Here is a 25,467-nt window from a genome sequence, read left to right as displayed (position 1 = left end):
ATAATGTCAACTCCAAACTTTCCTCTATTTTTTTAGAGCAAAAAAAAGTAAAATTATGCAATGAAAATGTTTATATCTACCAACGATCCTTTAAAACAATGTGAATAATATGAACAAACTGAAATTTCTTAAGAAAACGAAGTGTAATTTTAACAATATCTGAGTCAAAAACGGACTTTTTCTTCAATTTTCTGTTTTGACACAATAACGTCTGGATTTACTCTAAGCTTTTGCAAACAGGATCAGTAAATGAAATATAAGAAAACACCTGATAAATGTAAAATACAGAGGATATTCAAATAAGTGGGGATAAATAATAGGAAAAAAAAATCCAATTAAATTCAAAGTTACCACAAAAAGTGTTCAGGTTATTTTTTCCCCCCTGTATTATAATTCACGTTGCATAGAAAGACGAGTTGAAAATCATTAGACTGCATTTCGTCTTCTCACCATGACTCCTTCTAGATTCAAGTTTCCAGCCGTGAAGACGCACCAGTTTGACATCCTTGTTTTGCAATGTGCGTCTGTCAGAAAAACACGCCGGCATCGATGAAACGAACCGATAAGCTCGGAGGAATACGATTGAGACGGATCAGAGGGTTTGTAACCGCTCTTTGACTGTAACTGGTACTCCATTCCCAGGTCTACTTGTTATCTGGTTACATTGTGCAGCGTTTGTCGGATATCCGTTGAACCCACACATATGCTAAACTGAGAATCTGAATGGAGCGTTAGAAAACCGACAGTATTTTATGTTAGTTTTACACTCTTCTCTTTGCTTATTTTACTGTATTTTCACTGATAACTGTATAGGGGCAGGTGTGTTCTTGTCAGAGCTGGTTTAATATGTGTGGTCCAAAAAAAAAAAAAAAAAAAACGTCTAAACTCCATCTGGAGACACTTTGATGAATGGTTCTATCCTGTCTGGCTTTTCCATCACAGCACAACTGCACAAGCTAATAACTCTGATCCCTTTTCTTAACCCATAAAGACCCAAACATTCACTGGAGACCAAATTCAGTCACTGATATAAAATGTTCAATACCTCTAGATAGACTAATCTAATCAATACATGTAAATAATTGGTGTAAAATACAGTTTGTCATCTTTTCATGGTCATCAGATATGACCCATTTGGACGTTCAGAGGCTCTGTAGTTACCGTGGAAACACCGTCATCTTCTACAACATTGATTCACCAGTAAAATCTATAGAGTTGGATCAATGACAGTGGATGGAGACACTTATTTTCTGTTGATTTATTGATATGTTTTGCAGAAAAATTAGTGTTGCCACGATTAGTTGCGTCTTAAAGGTGGGGTAGGAGATGTTTTCCTGGAGCATTTTTACTATATTCCTTAAAATCCCCATCACACCCCAATTACAACCAATTAATTAACCCTTTCATGCATACTGGTCACTACAGTGGACAGTTATTCTACAGCTTTTCTCTTCTATATTCATGGATTTTGTTGTTTTCGTTGTTTTGTTTTTTTTACACACATATCTTTATTAAAGTTTTAAGACACTACATATCTTTTCTGACATGAATTGGTAACATTATGTAGATCTCTCCTGAGGATAAACCCCCAGAATCATAAGCCCTCCCCATAGTTTTAACACAATTTATCAGTAAATACATGTTTCTGTGCGTCAAAAATTAAATGTGTGGTGTCCAGCTGAGTGGACATTTTTGCAACTTCATGAAAAATAGGTCCATAAGATTTTTTTTTTTTTTTTCATTATTATTTTTTTTAAATGTATTTTTGAAATTTTTGAAATTATTTTATTTTATTTTTTTAAATTTATTTTTCAGAAGAAAATTTTCAATCACATTGTTTTTTTCATGCTTGAAGAAGAATAAAAACACTCAGGAAAAAATTTTGATTAAGGTTCTCATAATTCGTGCATGAAAGGGTTAAATGCTTTAACACAAAAATAAAAAAAAATGTTAGTCACTTATGGAACGGACAGGAATGAAAAAATACCATCCAATCATTTTTACCGGCTGAATCAAATGATTGAATGGCGATATGTCAATCAAACTCAACTGCCATTTGCCCCCCCTCCCGTGAATTCTAAGAGGTGAACTGATGCTGCGCAGCACTCGTGAACCCTCAGGAACATGCATTGCACATTCCGGTACTCTGGAGGCATGGCTTCGGGGGCAAGTCTGAAGAAAGGGGTTTGGGCTTTTGAATTGTGCGTTCTTAAAATATAGGTTGCTCGAGCTGTTTTTCCAGGATCGCCTACCCTACCTTTAAGTTTCATTCCCCCTGCTCTTACGGTCCCCCCTCCCCCCTTTCTGTTCCACCTACCTCATTCATTGTTACGGTTCATCTCCCCTTTCCCCCGGTCCACGGACCCATGAGTACCTCATTCATTGCCCCATCCCTGCTCTTACATGCATCCCACTTTGTAATTTTCTGTTTGGTAATATTTAAGTTATTTATATTTATATTCTTTACATTTGTCATGATACAGGTGGCAATTTATGTTTTTAACCCTCTGGTATCCGGGTGTGCCTTTTAGGCACACTTTGCACTTCGTGTTAAAAAAACTTCATATTATTTTTCACAATTTAAATAAGGTTAGAATTCAAAAGTTGCATGATCTTTAAAATTCTGGCCACCAACTAAAATTCGTACATTTTAAACAAAAGAAAATTACAAGACTAGCATCTGTCTGCCAAGTGTGCCTAAAATGCACTATTTCTTCCATTTGATATGTATGATTAGGGCTGACCTTGATTTACAAAAATAAAATCAAATTAGAGCAGAAAAATAAATCAACATATAATATTTAATAGTCTGGTTTATAGGTGTGCATTTTTCATACACTTGGTGACAGATGATAGTATTTTTGTACATTTGACCTAGCACCAAAAATAATAATGCACATTAACCGATGTTGGAGTTACTCATCGACATATGCCAGGATGAAAAAAAAAATCAAATAATATGTAATCCACTTTTTATGCAGTATATTGAAAAATTTTTTTGTTTTGTTTTTTGCATCCAAAAAGTGGTTTGTTTACATTACAAACAAGTCATTTAAAGGGTTAAAAAATGTGACAGTTATTGAGTATTTGGTATTTTTATTTACGGCTCAAGTTGATGAAATAGAAAAAAGTGTAAAAGAATTAAAAACAAACTGTATGAAATTTTTTTTGACATTATCCCACAAGTGTGCGAAAAAGGCACACTTGGTGCTTAGTAAGGGCCTAGCTGGACGGGATACCGGAGGGTTAATAATAATAATGATAATAATAATAATAATAATAATAATAATAATAATAATAATAATAATAATGGATTACATTTATATAGGGCTTTTCTATGAACACATACTCAAAGTGCATACAGTGGATTGTTTGTGCGCTTGAGTTGTATTCAAAATAAAATGAACCCAACAACATAACAAACACTTGATTTTTTTTAAAAAACAAAATTAGTCATTTAGATTAGTCGATTAATTGAAAAATTAGTCGAAAGATTAATCATTGGAAAATTAGTTGTTAGTGGCAGCTCTAAGAAAAACACAATCTTTCTCCTGTTTTCTTTGTTTCTGATATAATAATCCTCAAATTTAATCTGAGTTTTAATGAACATCTACATAATCAGTGAATTAAATATAGGAAAATGCTTGATTTTCACTTAAAAATGCAAAATACAGATGATAATGTTAGAGTAAATGGGGATAAATCACTTAAGAAAGGTTAAAAAATGGAGAAAAAATCATGTGTGAACTGCCACAAAAGCAGCTCTGGGCCTTTATGGGTTAATAGTTAACATTTCTTCAGTTGTTTAGACGATATGGACAGACGTCGTGTAGTGACAGATGGGTAATACATCATGAGCGTAGTTGTGATATTTCAAAACATTTGTATTTTTGAGATTCAAACCATTTCTAGGCGCCGGCATGCAGCCATAAGATCCCTGTAAACATGTCAAAATTAGGTTATTGGTTAATTTAGAAACATCCTCCCCTGCTGCGGATTGTTGCACTTAAGTGTATGTAGCCAAAACATAGTATATCTAAATTTGTAGATCATTACACCATCTTATACCTAAATATACACATAGGGCTTTGGAAATAGTGTCAAAACATGGACGACTTTATCAAAAGCAGCCTAATTACAAGTTATGCCATATACAATAATGTTATTCCGCCTTTATCTTTGTTGTTTTTTCAGGGTTTAAATGAGCACAAGTATTTGTGTCTCATTCTCTTTTCTTCAGATACAGCAAGAAAATACAGGAAATACACCTTAAAATGCACATAAAAAACGGAACTAAAAGTGTTGTAAAGATTAAAATCACATTTTATTGTGAAAATTAATGCAATAAATCTCATATTGTGTGAACAAAAGGGTTAAAGACATGTTAACCCTTAATGGTCTGAGCCTATTTTGGCTGTTTTTCAGTACTTTTCATTTTGCCTTTATATACTATATACAGAAATGTTTATTATACCCATGTTTGGTTTTTGTTTTTTGTTTTTTTCAGTACAACTTCATCTATCTCATTTGTCTATTATTTTTCACTTTAACCTACTATATCAACACAAAAGGCCAAAAAACACACAAAAAATACAAAATCGGATTTGAAAAATTTGTATAATTTATTGCATAAATAACACAAAGATACTTAACAAAGCTTTTCAAAGACTTTAATAGGAAAAAAATGACAAAGATATGGTCAGAAATATAACGCTGGCTTTATATCGCGATAATAACACTATATCGCTTGTTTGCTCCAAATTTAAACCGTCATATCTCTGGTTGTATTTGCTCTATCAACATCAAATAAAAAGTGGAAGAATGTTTCAAGTCCGCACTTTCGATTGCAGTCATCCCCAGTGATCTCCATGACCGACTTCCGATGCTATGATGCGCTGAAAATGTCATGTGATTCAGTCACAGAGCCGTAACCGTGGACCCCTAAGGGTTAAATACAAAGGGAGGTCCCACTAAATATGACCACTTTGGTTTATAGAAGCTGTTTTTGTTAAATATGGAGAAAAATTCATTTGGGACAAGTACCACTGGGTGTTTATGGATTAAATATGACAAAACACCAGATTTTCACTGAAAAAATGAAAAAAAAAAAAAAAAAAAAAAAAAACAGATAATATTGTAGTAAATATTTAATAACTGTTGAACCATTAATCCTATCAAAACATGTAAATAATTGGTGTAAAATACAGTTGTCATCTTATCATGGTCATCAGATATGACCCATTTGGACGTTCAGAGGCTCTGTAGTTACCGTGGGAACTATATGAGAAAATACTAGATTATGAATGAATGAATGAATGAATGAATGAAATCTGTATTTCGAGCTTGTAGACAGTGACATAAAACAAAAACAAAAATCAATCAGCAAAATATAAGTACTGGTACATAAATGATTGATAAGCAAACAAACCACAATAAATAAATAAATAAATATATAAATAAATAATAATGGTAATAATAAATAATGACTACTACTACTACTACTACTACTACTACTACTACTACTACTAATAATAATAATAATAATAATAATAAAGATAAGATAAATAAAACAAATTAAATGGAATTATACATGCTCGAAAAGGAGTAGGAAGAAGTAAAAACTTATGTACTCCTACCCCCAATTTCTATTCCTTATGATTACTATATAGCAATTATTATTTTGTATGAATATCAATATAATAACAACGACAATAATAGTATAACAATCACACATCCTTTTTCCTATATACACTAATTTGATAATACCCATTTACTACTTATCCTACCAGATATTAATAAAAACTTAAAAAAAAAACAATAACAAAACAAACAAAAACACATATACATATATAATATAAATACATATAATATTCTATATTGTCCTCTATAGTATATAGTAATAATATACTCATACATCCATATTTAAACTAGATACTAACAGCACATATGTGGCCAAGCCCCACTAAGAAAAAACAACTGGATTTCCCCCCTCAAGCCCTTTCCTCTCTGTATTTTGTAAAAATCATGTTTGTTTGTTTGTTTTTTTTTTTTTAACTGTTTGATGTTTGGACATTGTTTCAGCTCCACACTCAGTCTGTTTCATCGTCTTACACCTTTATTTGATAATGGTGAAAAAATATGCAAAAAACAGAGGATAATATTGTAGTAAATGGTGATAAATCTTTTAAGAAAGGTTAAAGAGAGAGTAAAATTTGTTGGGAATCTGCCACAGAAGTAGCACTGTGTCTGTATGGGTTAAACAGACACAGAGTGTTGAACATAATAATAAATACGGTGAATATGATCGGATATGACATCTTATGTTACGCCACCTGTCTGACTTTCCTGTTTTTTTTTCTTCATTTCATCATACTAATACTCCATTTGTTCCTGTTAAATGTTAGTGTTCACCAACTGCACCTGAAGTGTGACTGCAGCTCCATGAGTGCAGGTATAAGCCCAGGTTTAGTTCGGAGGCAGGAGTGGGGGGGTGCAGAGGCGTTCAGTATGCTCCGGGTGTACAAGGACCCGTCTGGTTGGCTTTCCTCACACAGCGATGCCCCCACCCCCGCTGGGCAACTGACAGGCAGAAACAATAGTACGCAGGTGAAGGGGGTCTTACCTGAAGGGCCCATCCCCCCCCACACCCCCGCTTCCAATCCCTCCAAATGGAATCAAAGTGGCACAATGCACCCTACTGTTCCATCAAAGCGCTCCTTCGTCTCTCGTTAAGCCGGGTGCATAGAAGCGTTCCCCTTTGAAGACCTTCTCATCTCCAATCAGCAGTGTGTGTCGCTGACAACAGGAAGTAACTGCACTACCCAGCCAAAAAAAAAAAAAGGCGTACAGGCAATTTTTCACTGCAGCACCTTGGGTTTGGATTACAGGAGACATTCACTGTAACATTTTTTTTTTTTTGCCATATAATACTTATGTAGTGTCACAGTAAGATTCATAATATTTTTTTTCCATCCATGGATGCATTAACTCCTTAACGCCTGAATTTATATAGAGTGGATTGATGGGATTTAGTGATTTATTCCGAACATGCAATGAAATTTAACATAAATGCAAACAAACAAACATAAATAATAAAGCAAGTATCAACAATCATAACAATCTTAAACAGAAGAACAGCACAGTAGTTTCATTTCCAGGCCCGAAAAGGGGTGGGAAGAAGTGCAGTTTATTTAACCTGTTTAACCCTGACCATATTTTCCATATTTCCCTGACCATACCTAAACAGACATACCCAAAGTAAATGAAGCATTACTTCACAATATAAAAGTTCATATGGATGTTCTTGGTGTCTATGGACATTTAGAGACCTCATAGAATCTATTCCCATTGTCTAAAATATTGTATCTGTTACTATGCCTGAGTGAACTGTAACAAACTAAAAGAGAAATTAGAATTTTTTATCCTTGCCTGTTTTTTTTCGGCTGGATTGACGATGATATGTATAAATTAATTGTTCGTGTTGGAGATTTTTAATAGCGTATATTTCACCCCACAAAGATTAAAAATCATGTTTGAACATTAAAGTTTGCACTGAAATACACTTTTGATGTACTTTTATTAACATTAGGGTCTAAACTTTGAGCAAAAGTTCAAAAAAACCTCCATTGTCCTGATTTATTATATTTTTATATTAGATGAATATTAATATAATTTTTTAGCCCTATTGGCCTGGGTTGGCTAAAGGGGTTTTTAATCCCACCCCCTCTCCATAAAATATTATGTATATATATATATATATATATATATATATATATATATATATATATATATATATATATATATATATATATATATATATGTCAGGGTAGAGACTGCGATCTGGTAGGATCGGCGATTCTACCAGTACCGATCGGAGTCTCTACTGGTAGAAACTCCAATCCGAACCCTAACCCTAACCCTTCTACTGGCAGGATCGGAGTTTCTACCAGTAGAGACTCTGATCGGAGTTTCTACTGGTAGAATCGCCGATCCTACCAGATCGCAGTCTCTACCCTTACATATTTATATATATATATATATATATATATATATATATATATATATATATATATATATATGTATATATGTATATGTATATGTATATATGTATATGTATATGTATATATATATATATATATATATGTATATGTATATATATATGTGTATATATATATATATATATATATCGCATGTTTGACACCTGTGTACTATATAAACAGATGTTTACTATACACATGTTTGGTATCCTTTTTTCCAGCACAACTTCATCTATATCATCTGCCTATTATTTTTTTTACTTTAACCTACTATAAAAACATAAAAGGCCAGAAAACACACAAAAAAATATAAAATCCGATTTGAAAAATTCATATACTTTATTGCATGAGTAACACACAGATGCTTAGCGAACCTTTTCAAAGACTTTAAAAGTGAATATTGGTTCCAAATATTAGGTATTAGGTAAAATCAAAATTGTAATAAATTGAATGAATGAATGAATTTATTTTTGGTTTTACATCAGTCATTGTACTCAGTACATCAATTGTAATAAACATAAAAACCAAAAAACGAATAGGCTAGAAGCAAAAGCTTATTTTTTTGCCTATCCTTTTCAGCTAATACACTGCTCATGTCAACTTAAATGTGTACTGCATCGAGCATTTACATCATAATAATAACAAATAAAAAAAAAAAAGTCAACAAAAACACATCTACCATCTCAATTCAATATTTCTGAATAATTTAAACCTAAAGTACTCCTTTTTTTTTTTTTTTTTTTTTTTTTTTAAACTTCACCAAAGGAGTGGATAACTTAAATGCATCATGAGGTCCATTCCATAATTTCACCCCCACAATCCCCATTCATGTAGACTTCACATCTGCCCCCACTCTAATCCACTCACACATATCAAAATCTCTGAAATTCGAATTACTCTCTCTTAATTCCAAGAAACCACACCTGAACTTTGCAACAATACTATTTTCATCCTTCATGTTCCCTATACCTATTTAGAAACAGTTCTTTATACCTCTTTTTAAATACATTTATGTTCATACTTTCCTTTATCTCCTGTTCTAGATTGTTCCACAAAGTCACTCCACAGCTTGTTCTGCACATACTTTTCATTGTTGTTCTTACTTTATGCTTTTTAAAATTTAGCTCCCCCCTTAGGTTGTAGCCTCCTTCTCTTTCAGTGAACATTCCCCGAATATTTTTTGGCAGTAAATTATTTCTTGCTCTGTACATTATCTGCGCTGTTTTAAATTTAACCAAATCCATGAATTTCAGTGTGTGTGATTTTATAAATAGTGGGTTTGTGTGTTCTCTGTATCCTGCTTTGTTTATTATCCTTATTGCTCTTTTCTGTAGAGTGCTTTTGTAGATGTTTCCTCAAACCTCCGCACAATATGATAGATATGGTAAGAATAATGAAGAATATAGAATGTGCAATGATTTATGATCCAGTATGACTTATTTTACTCAGAATTGCAGTGCATTTTGCCAGCTTTGTTCTTATATGACTTATATTAAAACTATACTCAAATATTTGACATAAAAGCATAGCTTTACAAAAGGTTTTTTCCCCCAAAAGTGCGATGATCAAACACGGTTATCATGATAATTAGAATTTAAACGGTAATACTGACTGTTTGCAATTTTACCGTGGTTTATCGTTACACCTGTAATCGTTACATCCCAGTGTTTGACTTTTTTTCTTTGTTTTTTTCGCTGGCCAGTGTTTGTGTTCCTCACTTCAAGGCTGATGTACAAACGCTCGCCGCTCCGTCAGCTCAAACAGAAGCGTACGTGCTTTTTCAAACAGAAAAACACCTTGAGTGCTTTCAGTCATTTGAAGAGAAGCATAAATGGGCAGCGATTTAGTCAAAGCCGAAGATGGAGTCTGCATTGTGCGGATGTGTGGCTTTTTTAATGGGACGCATTTATGTGTGATTTAAGCTTCTAAAAGCTTTCTGTGTTAATTTGAGTCACAGCACTTCATTAAAACCTGGAAGAATATTTTGGAGGAGCAAACGCACAACAAGGAAGCTGCTTAGTAATTAATGTGTTGACGAGGATGTCAGTCACGGAACAGAGTGGTGGAAAGACGACGCACTGACAATTAATGAGCGCTGATGTTGTTTTTCTTTTTGATTTACTTTCTCTTCCTGTCTTTCCTTTTTAGATGTGTGGGTTTTAACCAAGGTTATTATCGTTAACGAAAACGAACGAAATGACGAAAACTAAAATTGAAAAAACATTTTCGTTAACTGAAATAAATAAAAACTCTAATTAAAAGAAGAAAAAAAAACAATTACTAACTGAAACTGTATTGTGAGCTTACAAAACTAACTAAAACGTATAAAAATTATGGATAAAATTCCCTTCGTTTTCGTCTGTGTCAATGTCGGATTGATATCAAATGGATTTATTTCACTCCAGCAGTTTTAGCTGCAGCATCATACCACACTTCAGTCTGTCATGTCTGGTCACTGGTGGTTTCCAGTCGTCTTCTGGTCCCCACTCTACCTGGAACATACAGACTAAAGCTGGGACACAGCAGCACAGTCCTGTCTGGGGTTTACTGTAGTGATGAGTGGGGTCTGTTTTTTTTTTTGTTTTTTTTTTGCGCACTGTGTGTGTGTGTGAGTGACAGAGACAGAGCAGAGCTAAATGACAGCATCAGTGTTGAACAAGCATCCAGGTTAAAACTGGAGAGTTTATCACCATGAAAAGGCCTTCCAAGCCCTGAACTGCACAGTTTAGAAGAGGAGAAAAGAGGAGGATGAAAACTAATCCAATTACAGAGGTATGGAACCTGTTAGAATGTTAAAAAACGTTTGATGTTACAGCTACAGCTAGCTGAACTGAACTGAAGCAAAGTTGGCTAATAATGGAACTGGAGATGATTAAGAGATGAGAGATCTGCTAAGGTGTGGTTTACTGATGAGGAACTGGGTTATATATGTTTATAAGTGGTTTATATATGTTCCTATTTGGTTTATATATGTTCCTATATGGTTTAACTGCTGGTTAGCTGGTTTATATATGTTTCTATCTGCTTTAACTGCTGGTTAGCTGGTTACCTCCGCCAAGGAGGTTATGTTTTTGCCAGGGTTTGTTTGTCTGTTTGTTTGTTTGTTTGTCTGTCCGTTAGTGTGCAACATAACTCAAAAAGTTATGGACAGATTTGGATGAAATTTTCAGGATTTGTTGGAAATGGGATAAGGAAGAAATGATTAAATTTTGGTGGTGATCGGGGGTGGGGGGGCCCACGGGGGGGGGCCACTGATCAGCCTTGGCGGAGGTCTGCGCTCTCCGAGTGCTTCTAGTTCTCTCTGGTTTAACTGTTGGTTAGCTGGTTTATATATATTTCTCTCTGGTTTAACTGCTGGTTAGCTGGTTTATATATGTTTCTCTCTGGTTTAACTGCTGGTTAGCTGGTTTATATATGTTTCTCTCTGGTTTAACTGCTGGCTGCTTTGTGCATCTCCTTTCACGCTTTGCACATCTTTGCTCTGTTTTCACATAAGTGACATTGTGTATGGATTGCACCCCTACCCCCCCAACCTGCTATAGGGAATTTATACATTGTACTGTACATGTGTTTGTGTCTCTGCTCAGTCAATGAGCCGCCCTAACCCCACCCCCAAATAAAGTGTCCAGGGTAACCCACTGATTTGTGCCTCACTAATTTCTTTGAATAGGATGGTGAGGAAGATAAAGTATATGAAATAACTAAAACTAATATAAAACTAGGGCTGCTCGATTATAGGGAAAAAAAATAATCACGATTATTTTAGCAATAATTGAAATCACGATTATTAAAAACGATTATTTTTTTAACCTTAAAGTTGTTTATTTTTTTCTTGCAAAGCAATGTAAAATATACTCTTTAAACATAAATAAAGCTTTTAACCACTAAAACAAAGTATGTTCACTTTTGTATGAAACAAAAAAATCTTTGAATGCAAATAAGTGTACTGTAAATTCAAGTATGTTTCCTTTTGTAAATAAATAGTGCACTGTAATTAAACTCCTATAGACTTGCCATAGAACTGTAGCAATAATAAAAAAAAAAAAACTCACGTAAAGTGCAAATTATAAATTTAAGTATGTTCAATGTAGTATGAAACAGTAAATTCAGTGGCGTGCTGTGAGGTTTCAGTTCAGGCCTTCTGTATACATCAGCCATCTAGAAGACGCACGTTAGGGTTATACGGGTTAGGGTTAGGTTAATACGGAAGTTGCAGCGTAAAGAGATTCGGAGACTGAAGATTGTATTGCGGACGAAGTTGTTTTTATGCGTTTTAGTTTTTCATAAGATTATGATAAAGGTCGCAGTGGTTAAACTTTAGATGGTTAAAAAGGTTTGTTGTGTTAGCGGTCGGTGCGGACACAACTACCAAACACTTTTTGCACGTGATGTGTTTTTGCTCTTCGTCTTCTTCATCAAACCCAAAGTGATTCCATACAATTGAATTGGACTTGCCTTTTTTGTTTACCAAGCACTTCTGCTGCGATTCTCCTGCCATTTTTCCAGACCGCTAGGTACAACTTTCCTCTTGGGGTGGACCTGCCGGCTAGCAGGCAGCTGTAGCTTAGAGGGGGGCGGGGCAGAGCAGCTCATGGTAGCTTGCGTGCGCGTGAATTAAAACGACTCAAAATTAATAATCGTTTTTTCTCGATTACATAATTTTTGTAATCGTTGTGTGTAATAATCGAAATCGTAATTGAATTTCGATTAATTGCACAGCCCTATATAAAACTAAACTAAACTAAAACTAAGCATTCAGAAAAAAGCGATAACTAATAAAAACTAACAAACCTGCTCTAAAAAACTAATTAAAACTAACTGAAATAGAGACAAAAAAAGTCATTGCCATTTTTCTCATGGATTTGGTTGGATCCTTTATGATTTTGGATTTGAGAGCTTTAATAAAAGCTTTGGTACGTTTTTTGTTGCTTCCTCCACTTCCAGACTTTCTCCTAATAGTTTTGCTCATAGTCATTCTCTTCTTTCCATTATAAACAGTCTTTATGGACACTCCAACTATTTTTGAAATCTCCTTTGGTGTGACGAGTGCATTCAGCAAATCACACACTCTTTGACGTTTGCTTTCCTGATTACTCATATGGGCAAAAGTTTCTGAAAAGGTATGGATAATAGTGTTAGGTATGATTATGACATCAATATATGTTTGGTTTCAAAACAATTGACGTAGTGCCTGCTGAGAAAAAACAACTAAGTGTTCATTGTAAATTTTGCTTCCCCACCCTGTATATAAATAAAATGTGATTGATTGAGTGATTTGATTGGTTTTCCCCTGTAAGTCGCTTTGGAAAAAAGCATCTGCCAAATGCATAAAAATAAACACAAACATAGTGTGGCAGGAAACACTAGCTCACATTTTGGCGGGAATCACTAACACCTCATTCATTCATTCATTTTCTGAACCTGCTTTATCCTCACTAGGGTCACGCGGGTCACTGGAGCCTATCCCAGCTACTTATGGGTGAAGGCGGGGTACACCCTGGACATTTTTCCAGTTCATCACAGGGCTGAACATATAGAGACAAATAGTCTCACATTCACACCTATGGGCAATTTAGATTAACCTATCAGTGCATGTCTTTGGGTGGTGGGAGGAGCCAGAGTACCTGAAGAGAACCCACACAGCTTGATTTGATTTTTTTTTTTTTTTTCATTTTTGTGTTCCCAAGACATGGGAGCATTAGAAAGTCTGGGCTAAAATTGAATCTGAAAATTTTCCTGAAATAACCCCCCCCCAACTTGAAGAAGTTGAACTTTATAATAGATAATAGTATTTCTGTCTTCTTCGTCTATTACTATTACTGATGACAGCAATAGTTGTCATTTACTTATCATATTATCATTATTATTATTATTATTATTGTTACACTGGGTTACAAAAAAATGTTTTTTTTTCAAGTTGTCTAGGTTTTCTCAACTGAATTAGGACCATTTTGCACCGCTAAATCCAAAAATGACATCTGTTTTTCTCAATCAGGTCAGGTTTTTTTTGCTAATTTAATTTTGAAAAATTTGATCTTCTCACAAAATTGATTACATTTTTGTGACTTTATCAGTTGATTTTTTTTATATAGTTCTCACCCAAAATAGGTTTTAAGAGAAAAAAAAATCATTTTCTAACAGGATTCCTGTTAGGTACAATGGTGTATTCACCGCAGATGTAGCAGAATACATCAGGCTTATTTTTGCAAGATCTTCTAGTCGAAGTCATTTCATTCACCTGTAATATTAAAAAAAAACATTAATCATAAATTGGCAAAAGTAAAATCTTCAGAACTCGTTTATTGCAAGAAATATGAAAGAATTTTGTATCATATGATGTGAAAATACCCATAAATGTAAGCAAAAATGTTAAAAAGCCAATATGTAGCATAGTTCAGAAAGTTGACCTGATTGAGCAAAATTAATGTGATTTTTGGATTCAGCACACCAAGATGATCCTAAATCAGCTCAAAAAACTTAAACAATACATTTGTTGTTGACCAGTGTTATTATTACTAATGATGGTAGTAGTAAAAACAACAACAATAATAATAATAATAATAATAATAATAATAATAATACATGTACTGTTATTGACATTCATATTCAGACTCATACATTTGCAATGATTGTACTCTTTCTTGAACTGCTGATTCGATCTGCCATTTGTTTATGGGTTTAAATATGAAATTACGTATCAAACAACGGCTGTGACGCAACAACACAGGCTGAAAAATGGTGCATTTTGTCAGTGAAATCTGGTCGAATTAAGAGGCTTTCAAAGCTTCAGTTCCCCGTAGGAAAAGACGGTACAAGAAAATATTCTAAATATAGCTCATACTTAAATGGATTTGGCCTTTTTCAGACGGTAAAAACCAGTACAGAACCTCAAACAAACCCATTCAGAGCCCCATGTGGTAAAGCATAAGTATCCAGTGATTCTCTGATTTACGGATGTCCCTGAACTACTCATGTCTGGCCTCCGCTTGGACATTAGTTCCGTCTTTTCTGTTGTAAGTGGGTGGAGGTAGACTTTAAATAACAATGTGACTGTGGAAAGGGGATTGTAATCATGAAAGCAGCGTCCACTAAAGGTCTGGTCCATTAGGAGAAAAGACGGACCGGTGTGTCGACACATATGAGGAAATTATTAACATTTATTAACAATGTTCCTTAGAAATGCTACGAAAACATTAGCATATTTCAGCTTCTATAGTGTAGAATAAAATGGAAAAAAAAAAAAAAAAATCAAGGCAAGGATGTAAAACTAAATGATCTGTAGCTGAATTACCACAGAAAAGCATCAACAAGGTCTAGTATCAACAAATACTGAGGAGAAAATGTTGTAAATTTAACCACTTTATTATTCAAGGCACAGAAGAAGAACATAAAGCAAGAAACCAGTCGGTAAAGTGTCATTTTAACTCTGAACGCCACATTTAATTATAATTATTTGGTTTTGTTTATAAAGTGGATGATGGCACGTCATTGTGTTTTTCCTGAAGCGATACAGATAGATACCCTGATAATGTATTTAGTGTATTTTTAGTGTATTTTTTGTGTATTTTAGCACATTTGAGTGTGTTTTAGCGTATTTTTTGTGTATTTTCGTGCATTTTTGAGGATTTCAGTGTAATTTTGTGTTTTAGCGTAGTGAATTTTAATTTTATTTATATTTTTATATTTATATATTCAATTTTATTTTTGTGCATTTTGTGTGCATTTATGTATTTAAGCATATTTAAGTGTATTTGACCATTTTTTTGTATGTTTCAGTGGAATTTTTGAGGGTTTTTTTGGTTGTATTTTAATGTAGTTTGCGTATATTTTAGTGTATTTTTGCATATTTAAGTGTATTTAAATATTTTTAGATGTATTTTTGGCATACTTTTTGTGTATTTTAGCACATTTTTGTGTATGTTAGTAAATTTTAGTGTATTTGTGTTTTAGCATATTTTTGTGCATTTTAGCGTATTTGAACATATTTAAGTGTATTTGACCATTTTTTTTGTATGTTTCAGTGGAATTTTTGTGGTTTTTTGGTTGTGTTTTAATGTAGTTTGCGTATATTTTAATATATTTTTGCATATTTAAGTGTATTTAAATATTTTTAGATGTATTTTTGGCATACTTTTTGTGTATTTTAGCACATTTTTGTGTATGTTAGTAAATTTTAGCGTATTTGTGTTTTAGCATATTTTTGTGCATTTTAGCGTATTTGAACATATTTAAGTGTATTTGACCATTTTTTGTATGTTTCATTGGAATTTTTGTGGGGGTTTTTTGGCTGTATTTTAATGTAGTTTGCATATATTTTAGTGTATTTTTTGCATATTTAAGTGTATTTAAATATTTTTAGATGTATTTTGGCATACTTTTTGTGTATTTTAGCACATTTTTGTGTATCTTAGTAAATTTTAGCGTATTTGTGTTTTAGCATATTTTTGTGCATTTTAGTGTATTTGAGCATATTTAAGTGTATTTGACCATTTTTATGTATATTTTAGCATACATTTAGTGTGTTTTAGCAGGTTTTTTTTGTAAGTTTCAGTGAATTTTTTGTGTTTTTTTTTTTTTTTTTGGTTGGATTTTAGTATAGTTTGCATATATTTCAGTGTATTTTTGAATATTGTATTTGAATTTATTATTTCATTTTATATTAATTTTAGCATACTTTTTGTGTACTTTAACATATTTTTGGAGTATTTTAGTGTAATTTAGCTGATTTTCTTTTTTTTCATTAGTTCTTTTCATTGTATATCAGCATATTCTGTGTATGTTTTAGTAAATTTTTTGTTCTTTGTGAGTATTTTCGTGTATTTTTCATACATGTTGGTGCTCAGCTGGCATGGTTTCTACAATGACAGTGTAGGATATTTTAGTGTATTTTCACATATTTTAGTATATTTTAGCATTTTTATTTGTATTGTCGCATACTTTTTTGTATTTTAGTGGATTTTTTTTGTATATTTCAGTGAATTTTTGTGTTTCTTATTGTATTTTAGTCCACTTTTTGTATATTTTAGTGCATTTTTTGTTTTTTGTGTGCATTTTAGTGTATTTCTTGTAATTTGGCAGATTTTTTGTATTTTTCAGTGAATTTTTTTGAATATTTTAGTGCATTTTTGCTTGTTTTTGTGTGTATTTTAGTGTATTTATTGTACATGTTGGGGCTCAGCTCTCATAGTTTCTAGAATGCCCTTTTTTTAAAAAATCTCTAATACTTATGTATATGACAGGAAATAGTGTTTTTATTGATGACAAAGTAGTAAAAGCAGCTCCTCATTACTTGTCACTGGTGAAAATGTGTAACTTAAACTAAAAAAACAAATACTATCACATACCAGTGAACATTTTTATTCCTGCTCAGTATGTGAGTCATCGCCCCAAAACTGTGAAAATACAGCTTTTTCCGTTGTTTCCTTAAATAGTCATTTATATCCGATTGACACTGAAGAAAAAAAATAAATAAATAAAAAATTGCACTCTTCATCTGTTTGGAAGCCAACTGCAGTCTTTCCTGCAGTGTTGTCTGTGTTTTGTCAGGGGTTGTCAGCAGATGGAATTTGGTCGTATGTGGTTGCCCTGGAGACGAGATAAAGGATGTACCCATGGGGCTTTGCTGCGTGTTGAGTGACAGGCGTAGTCCTCACTCACATCACACACCGGGCGCTAACACAGGAAGCTGCCGGTTGGCTCATCCGCCGCCTGTGTGGTCAGAGCTTTGGAAAACTTTCGGATTCCCACCTGGCACCGTATTCGGACCACGCACCGTTACCGCGTTGTTGTTTTTGTTTGCGATCCTGCTGTGAGAACAGTCATTACAGAAGGTCAAATACCATGTGAGGAGGGGGCGGGGGAAACGACCGCATGCGGGGTTGAGCTATAATATTTGCTGAGTGTAATAAAATTAGGTGGAACTATTTTCAGGTGTTTTTCTTTGTGCTTTTGTTTTTCACGCTGCACTCGCTCCTTTTCTTCCACTTCAGGAGGTAAATAACAAACCCACATCCAGGCCTTATCAAAGTGACGCTTCTTTTTGTTTATTACTCCCCTGAACAGCACATACACACACATACACACATTTGAGTGTGGTTTAGCATATTTTTGTGCATTTTAGTGTATCTTAGCATATTTAATTGTGTTTGACCATTTTTAAGTGTATTTTAGTACTTTTTTTTGTATGTTTCAGTATATTTTTTTGCATTTTTATGCACATTTTAGCTTACTTTTAGTGTATTGTAGCAGATTATTTTTTTTTTTATTTCAGTGATTTTTTTTGTGTGTTTTTTGTTGTATTTCAGCATATTTAGTTATTTATTAGTGCATTTTTTGTTCTTTGTATGTATTTTAGTGTATTTTTCATACATGTTCGTGCTCACCTGCCATAGTTTCTACAATGACCTATCGATCTCTAATACTCATGTGTGTGACAGTTTTGTGTATTTTAACATATTTGTGTGTATTTTAGTAAATTGCAAGATATTAAAGTGTATTTGACCATTTTTAAGTGTATTTTAGTATACTTTTAATGTATTTTAGCAGATTTTTTTGCATGTTTCAGTAAATTTTTTGTGGTTTTTTTTGGTTGTATTTTAGTATAGTTTGCATATATTTTAGTGTATTTTTGGATATTGAAGTGTATTTTTGTATTTTTATATGCATTTTTGCATACTTTTTGTGTACTTTAGAATATTTTTTGGAGTATTTTAGTGTATTTTTGCAGATTTTTTTATTTCAGTGAATTTTTTGTGTTTTTTTTTTTAAATTGTATTTCAGCAGATTTGGTGTATGTTTTATTACATTTCTGGTTCTTTGTGTGTATTTTAGTGTATTTTTCATACATGTTGGTGCTCAGCGACCATGGTTTCTACAATGACAATGTAGGATATTTAAGTGTATTTTCCCATATTTAAATATTTAAGTATATATATATATAGGCAGGGATTGAAAGACAGTGTATGACCAATTAGTTTATTGAAAGTCATGAGAATTTAAATCTTCAAATCATATTTTACTGCATTTCTAACGCTCTTGTTGTCTACCTCAAGTTCAATTGCCATTTTTCTCATGGATTTGGTTGGATCCTTTATGATTTTGGATTTGAGAGCTTTAATAAAAGCTTTGGTACGTTTTTTGTTGCTTCCTCCACTTCCAGACTTTCTCGTAATAGTTTTGCTCATAGTCATTCTCTTCTTTCCATTATAAACAGTCTTTATGGACACTCCAACTATTTTTGAAATCTCCTTTGGTGTGACGAGTGCATTCAGCAAATCACACACTCTTTGACGTTTGCTTTCCTGATTACTCATATGGGCAAAAGTTTCTGAAAAGGTATGGATAATAGTGTTAGGTATGATTATGACATCAATATATGTTTGGTTTCAAAACAATTGACGTAGTGCCTGCTGAGAAAAAACAACTACATGTTCATTGTAAATTTTGCTTCCCCACCCTGTGTGTGTGTGTGTGTGTGTGTGTATATATATATATATATATATATATATGTTTTTGTTTGTTTTTTTTGCTTTTTTTTGGGGCATTTTTATGCGCATTTTAGCATACTTTTAGTGCATCTTAGCAGATTTTTTTTTAAATTTCAGTGAATTGTTTTGTGTTTTTTGTTGTATTTCAGCATATTTGGTGTATTTATTAGTACATTTTTTAGTTCTTTGTGTGTGTTTTAGTGTATTTTTCACACATGTTGGCGCTCACCTGCCATGGTTTCTACAATGACCTATTGATCTCTAATACTCATGTGTGTGACAGTTTTTTGTATTTTAACATATTTATGTGTATTTTAGTAAATTGTAGGATATTTTAGTGTATTTTCACATATTTAAGTGTATTTTAGCATTTTAATGCATATTTAAGCATACTTTTTTTATTTTAGCATATTTTTGTGTATTTTAGTGTATTTTAGCAGATTATTTACATATTTCAGTGAATTATTATGAATATTTTACTGCATTTTTTTTTAGGTTTTTTGTGTGTATTTTAGTGTATTTTTTGCACATGTAGGTGTTCAGCTCTCATGGTTTCTACAATGACCTTTTAAAAAAAAAATACGCCCGCATGCGGGGTGAGCTTATAATATTTGCTGAGTGTAATAAAATTAGGTGGAACTATTTTCAGGTGTTTTTCTTTGTGCTTTTGTTATTCACGCTGCGCTAGCTCCTTCTTTTCTTCCACTTCAGGAGGTAAATAACAAACCCACATTCTTATCAAAGTTACGCTTCTTTCCGTTTATTACTCCCCTGAACAGCACAAACACACACACCTCTCCTTCACTACACACACTCAAAGCAAGGTATCTAGGGAACCATGAAATCTGTACTTCCTATACAACCAACAAAGGTGCCTCTGTCTTTTCTTTTCTGCTTTTGTTCCTTAGCTTTTTTTTTTTTTTTTTTTTGGGGGGGGGGGGTGTTCAAGTAAATCTGGTCTCTGCTGGCTGCTGCTGTACGTTGTTGTGTTGCATCAGTAGCGCATGTGAGGTGTTATTTACTTAAATCATTGTGATATGGCCAGTGAATCCTGCACAAAGCACAATAAACACAAAACCACACTTCCTATCTCTACATGTCGTCGCTGTCGGGTAGAAACCTTTTATGTCCAAAACTGCTATTTTTCAGGAAACTGGAAAATATGATGTAGAGTCACGGAAAAAATTAATAGAGCACCTCTTGTTTTCTTCAATTTCTTTTTTATTTTAACACCTGGTACAACTAAAGGTACGTTTGTTTGGACAAATATAATGATAACATGAAAAGCAGTCGGAGAGCGCAGACCCTGCCAAGACAGATCTGCCAGTCCAGTGGTGTCATTCTGCATTATTTGATCTAATTATAATTCAAATATTAGTGGTACATATAAACTTTATTAAACCCCAGGGGGAAGTTCAAATGTCCGTCAACTTGAAAACAGAAAAGAAAGCAAAATAAAAATCACGCTAGTAACGTTATGCCATTGCCTACACATTAAACAACATGGAACCTACACTTTTTAATTAAAGAGCTAATTAAAAAAATAACCTGATTCATAATTAATTAGGATACACACTGCACTACAGTTCAGATTAACATAGAAATTAATCACGTAAAAAAAAAAAAAAAAAAAAAAAAACTGAAAGTACAAGGTCTTTGTTTTGTGGTGTTTCTTCTAAAAGCCTGTGTGTACAGTCTGGGTTGGGTTACATTGAGCATGTCTGCATCCACAACAGGTCAGACAGTCATTTATCTTACTTAAACTGATTTCTTTTCATTTATTTTTTCTATCTGGTCACCCTTAGTGAGGGCAGAAGGATGTATACACCTTGGTTAAATGCATTCACACTCTAAAAGGTCCTTTCAGTATATGGGGAATTTAGTTTTTTAGTTCAGTTGTTCAATGATGACAAGATTTTTTCAGTTATTTCATTACATTTTTAGTGTCAGAAGTTTAAATACAGCAATGTTGTATAGAATAGAATAGAATAAAAGAGAATAAAATAGAATAGAGTGCCTTTATTGTCATTATACATATGTACAATGAAAACAAAAGAGACTGCTCTCTTGTGGTGTGTAGTGCAAAACAGTTTAAAAGAAAAAAAGGTGTAAATATATATACAGAATAAAAATGTGCATGTCAACCAACCAAGAAACTGTACAGATAAATATGTTGCACTTTGACCCTGGCTGAACACTGAGGGTATATGTTAAATGTATATCCTTTTTTGAGGTCTTGTCACTGTATTGTCACATATCATTACTAATGTGTCTGTAGCTGTTTTTCCATCACATATGAAAAGAAAATGAAGTTTTGAAAATTTGAAAAAAAAAAAACACGAAAAAACAAAACAAAACAGAAAAACAAAGAAAATGTAAACAAGTGGTCCCAGGCACAACAAACCCCGCCCCTCGCACCTATTGTAGGTTATTTTGGCATCGATCCAGCTGATGTCATCATGTCAATGCAAGTGCTGATGTCAGCATATCAATTGCCTCTATATAGGTGCCAAGTTTGAAGTAAATTGAAACAAAATTGATGCTTTTATAGACATTTGTAATTTTGCCCATTAAAAGTAAATGGGAAAAAAAAAAAAAGATAAAAAAATTTAAAAAAAAATTTAAACTTTGACCTGATTTTCCCAAAATTTTACCACATCTATTCTGGGTCACTGGCAATCTATAAACCCAATTTGGTATGAATTCAACCAATAGTTTTGCTGCTGTAAGTGTGTGAAATTTTGCCCATTATAAGTAAATGGGAAAATAAAGATTTAAAAAATTCATAAAAAATTTAAACTTTGACGTATTTTTCCCAAAATGTAATGACATCTATTCTACATCACTGGCAATCTATAAACCCAATTTGGTATGAATTCAACCAATAGCTTTGCTGCTACAGACATTTGAAATTCAGTCCATTATAAGTAAATGGGGATAAAAAAAAAATATTTAAAAAAAAAAAATTCTTTTTTTTTTTTTTTTTTTTTTACTTTAAACTAATTTTCCAAAAATGTAACCACATCTATTCTGGGTCACTGGTAATCTATAAATCCAGTTTGGTGTAAATTCAACCAATAGTTTTGCTGCTACAGGTGTGTGAAATGTTGCCCATTATAAGTAAATGGGAAAATAAAGATTTTAAAAATTAATTAAAAATTAAAACTTTAACCTAATTTTCCCAAAATGTAGTGACATCTCATCTGGGTCACTGGCAATCTATAAACCCAATTTGGTATGAATTCAACAAACAGCTTTGCTGCTACAGACGTTTGAAATTCAGCCCAATATAAGTAAATGAGGATAAAAAAAAAGTATTCAAAAAATTCCTAAAAATTTTTTACTTTAACCTAATTTTCCAAAAATGTAACCCAGTAGTTTTGATGCTACAGGCATGTGAAATTTCACCCATTAAAAGTAAATGGGGAAAAAAAAAGAATTTAGAAATTCTCAAAAAAAATTTTACTTTGACCTAATTTTCCCAAACATAATCAGATTTGTTCTGGGTCACTGGCAATCTATAAACCCAGTTTGGTGTGAATTGACCAGATAGTTTTGCTGCTAGAGTGTTAACAAAGAAACAAACAAACTGAACCAAAAACAATACCCCTTGCCTCCCCCTTTTTTTTTTTTTTTTTTCGGGGGGGGGGGGGGGGGGGGGGGGGGGATAATGTATGTTTGATGCAAATAAACTGAGCTCCATAATGTCATCAGAAGGTGGCTGAAACTTTATAAAATGGATGATATATAACCTCTGAAACTTTCACTAGCTGATTGTCATCAATTGCAGTTGCTATAATTTCCTTGTACATGCAAATTATATCATATAAACAGAAAAAATAATGAAAAGTTGATGTGCCAGGTCTCCATTGAGCATTGGCATAATTAGAGAAGAGAAGAGAAGAGAAGAGAAGAGAAGAGAAGAGAAGAGAAGAGAAGAGAAGAGAAGAGAAGAGAAGAGAACAGGTCTTTACTGTCATTGTTAAAGTGCAAAAAGACCGTATAAAAATATCACACAAAACACTAAAAGATTATGGCAATATAATAAAACTACAAAAATACAATATTAAATGTACAAATACTACTAAAATGCTACTTAAATACACAAAAAGCTAACTCTATACTACAGATGTGTACAACATAAGGATGTATAGAGGCAGTATAGGATATGTACAAGGTCAAATTAAAAAAACACAAGGTATTGAAAGACATTAATTCATGAACTTGTTTCCATTGAGGTGAAGCAGGAACACACTGTTACAACACTTAAGAATGAAAATAAACAATTACCTTAAGATTTTCTCAGATTCAGTATCCCAGTTATGACCCCAGCCCAGTTTTTTTTTTTTTTTTACATGCTTCTTCCACAAGCACGTTCGTTGTTTAATGCAGAAACCTACAATTTAATCTGACATTTGTGTGACTGTAAAGTAACCTTACATTAATGTGTTATTGCCACTTGTATCATAGAGCATCATTAAATACCAACGTCATGTTAAGGTGTGGGTTTTCCACAGCGATAGGAGATGAGAGTGACAGGATGTATTAAACCTGTCCTTCGCTTTGACAGGTGTCATCCCGTCACCGTCAGTGGCAGCGTTTCACACAAGAGCGAAGTGGATTAAGACATACACCAATGACTGGTGGGAAAGGACCGTCATGATAGAGTTCAGTGACCTCGAGTGGAGAGAGGATTTCTGTACATTTCTTTCGCTGCTGCTGTTGTTTGTGTTTCTGTTACATCACTGGGCTGAAGCAAGTAACACGCAGAAACTGAGTCAGAAATGGAGAGAAGATGTCACCGGCAACCAAAACCATCTACTGATCTGAAGTGTTAAATAAGTTCTCAACCACTAAACCTAGGACTATGTAGAAATAATTCACATAAAATACAGTTTGTCATCTTTTCATGGTCATCAGGTATGACCCATTTGGACATTCAGAGGCTCCATTGTTACCATGGAAACATCATCTTCATCTACAACATTGATTCACCAGTAAAACCCATGGAGTTGGATCAATGACAGTGGATGGAGACATTTGTTTTATGTTCAGTTAATGAGAGATTTGCTGAAAAACTCACTTTTTTCTTCAGTTTTCTCTGTTTTTGTTATAATAACCCTCAACTTTACTCTGGCTTTTATGAACATCGACATGGTTAGTAAATTAAATATAGAAAAATAGCTGATTTTCACAGAAAATTTAGTCATAAAACGATATTTAACTGATGAAAAGTGTTAAAATTGGCTTGTGACTACATCTCTTAACTCCATTTATTTATTTATTTATATCTACTGCTCTGCTCCGACAAAAGCTTTTGAAAAGATTCAGTTTTCAACTGAGGACAGGAACAACTTGATCAACTACAACTTGTTCTAAATGCAGAAAAAACAAAACTCATGTTTTTCATGACCTCAAACACAATAAGATCAGTTCAATCACAAGTTATGGAAACAAAAACAGGTCAGCCAGTAGAGTTGGTTTCTTCTTTTAAGCCATAAAGACCCAAACATCCACTGGTGACCAAAAGCATCTACTGATTTAAAATATTTAATAACTATTGATCCATTAATTCTATCAATACAATGATTCACCAGTAAAACCCATGGAGTTGGATCAATGACAGTGGATGGAGACATTTGTTTTATGTTCAGTTAATGAGAGATTTGTTGAAAAAGTCACTTTTTCTTCAGTTTTCTCTGTTTTTGATATAATAACCCTCAACTTTAATCTAATAATTGGTGTAAAATACAGTTTGTCGTCTTTTCATAGTCATCAGATATGACCCATTTGGACGTTCAGAGGCTCCATAATTGCCATGGAAACACTGTCATCTCCTACAACATTGATTCACCAGTAAAACCCATGGAGTTGGATCAATGACAGTGGATGGAGACATTTGTTTTATGTTCAGTTAATGAGAGATTTGCTGAAAAACTCACTTT

At 33.2% G+C, this 25,467-nt stretch overlaps 1 protein-coding gene and 1 long non-coding RNA gene across 7 annotated transcripts in view; one reads left to right on the top strand and one right to left on the bottom strand.

Annotated features, from left to right (window-relative positions):
- arhgap42b (Rho GTPase activating protein 42b) overlaps positions 1-25,467 on the top strand; it is a 313,806-nt gene that overhangs the window by 36,729 nt on the left and 251,610 nt on the right. The gene's annotated exons all lie outside the window — the stretch shown is intronic.
- Positions 1,930-24,682, bottom strand: LOC115431439 (uncharacterized). Its single transcript, XR_003937100.1, has 3 exons — positions 24,671-24,682; positions 7,721-7,723; positions 1,930-2,007 (listed from the first exon to the last, which is right to left on the bottom strand). It is a non-coding gene; the product is annotated as an uncharacterized LOC115431439 (long non-coding RNA).

The sequence above is a fragment of the Sphaeramia orbicularis genome, chromosome 13, assembly GCF_902148855.1.
Source record: "Sphaeramia orbicularis chromosome 13, fSphaOr1.1, whole genome shotgun sequence".
In the NCBI taxonomy this organism is placed as follows: domain Eukaryota; kingdom Metazoa; phylum Chordata; class Actinopteri; order Kurtiformes; family Apogonidae; genus Sphaeramia; species Sphaeramia orbicularis.
This window is presented reverse-complemented; position numbering and strand designations above follow the sequence as displayed.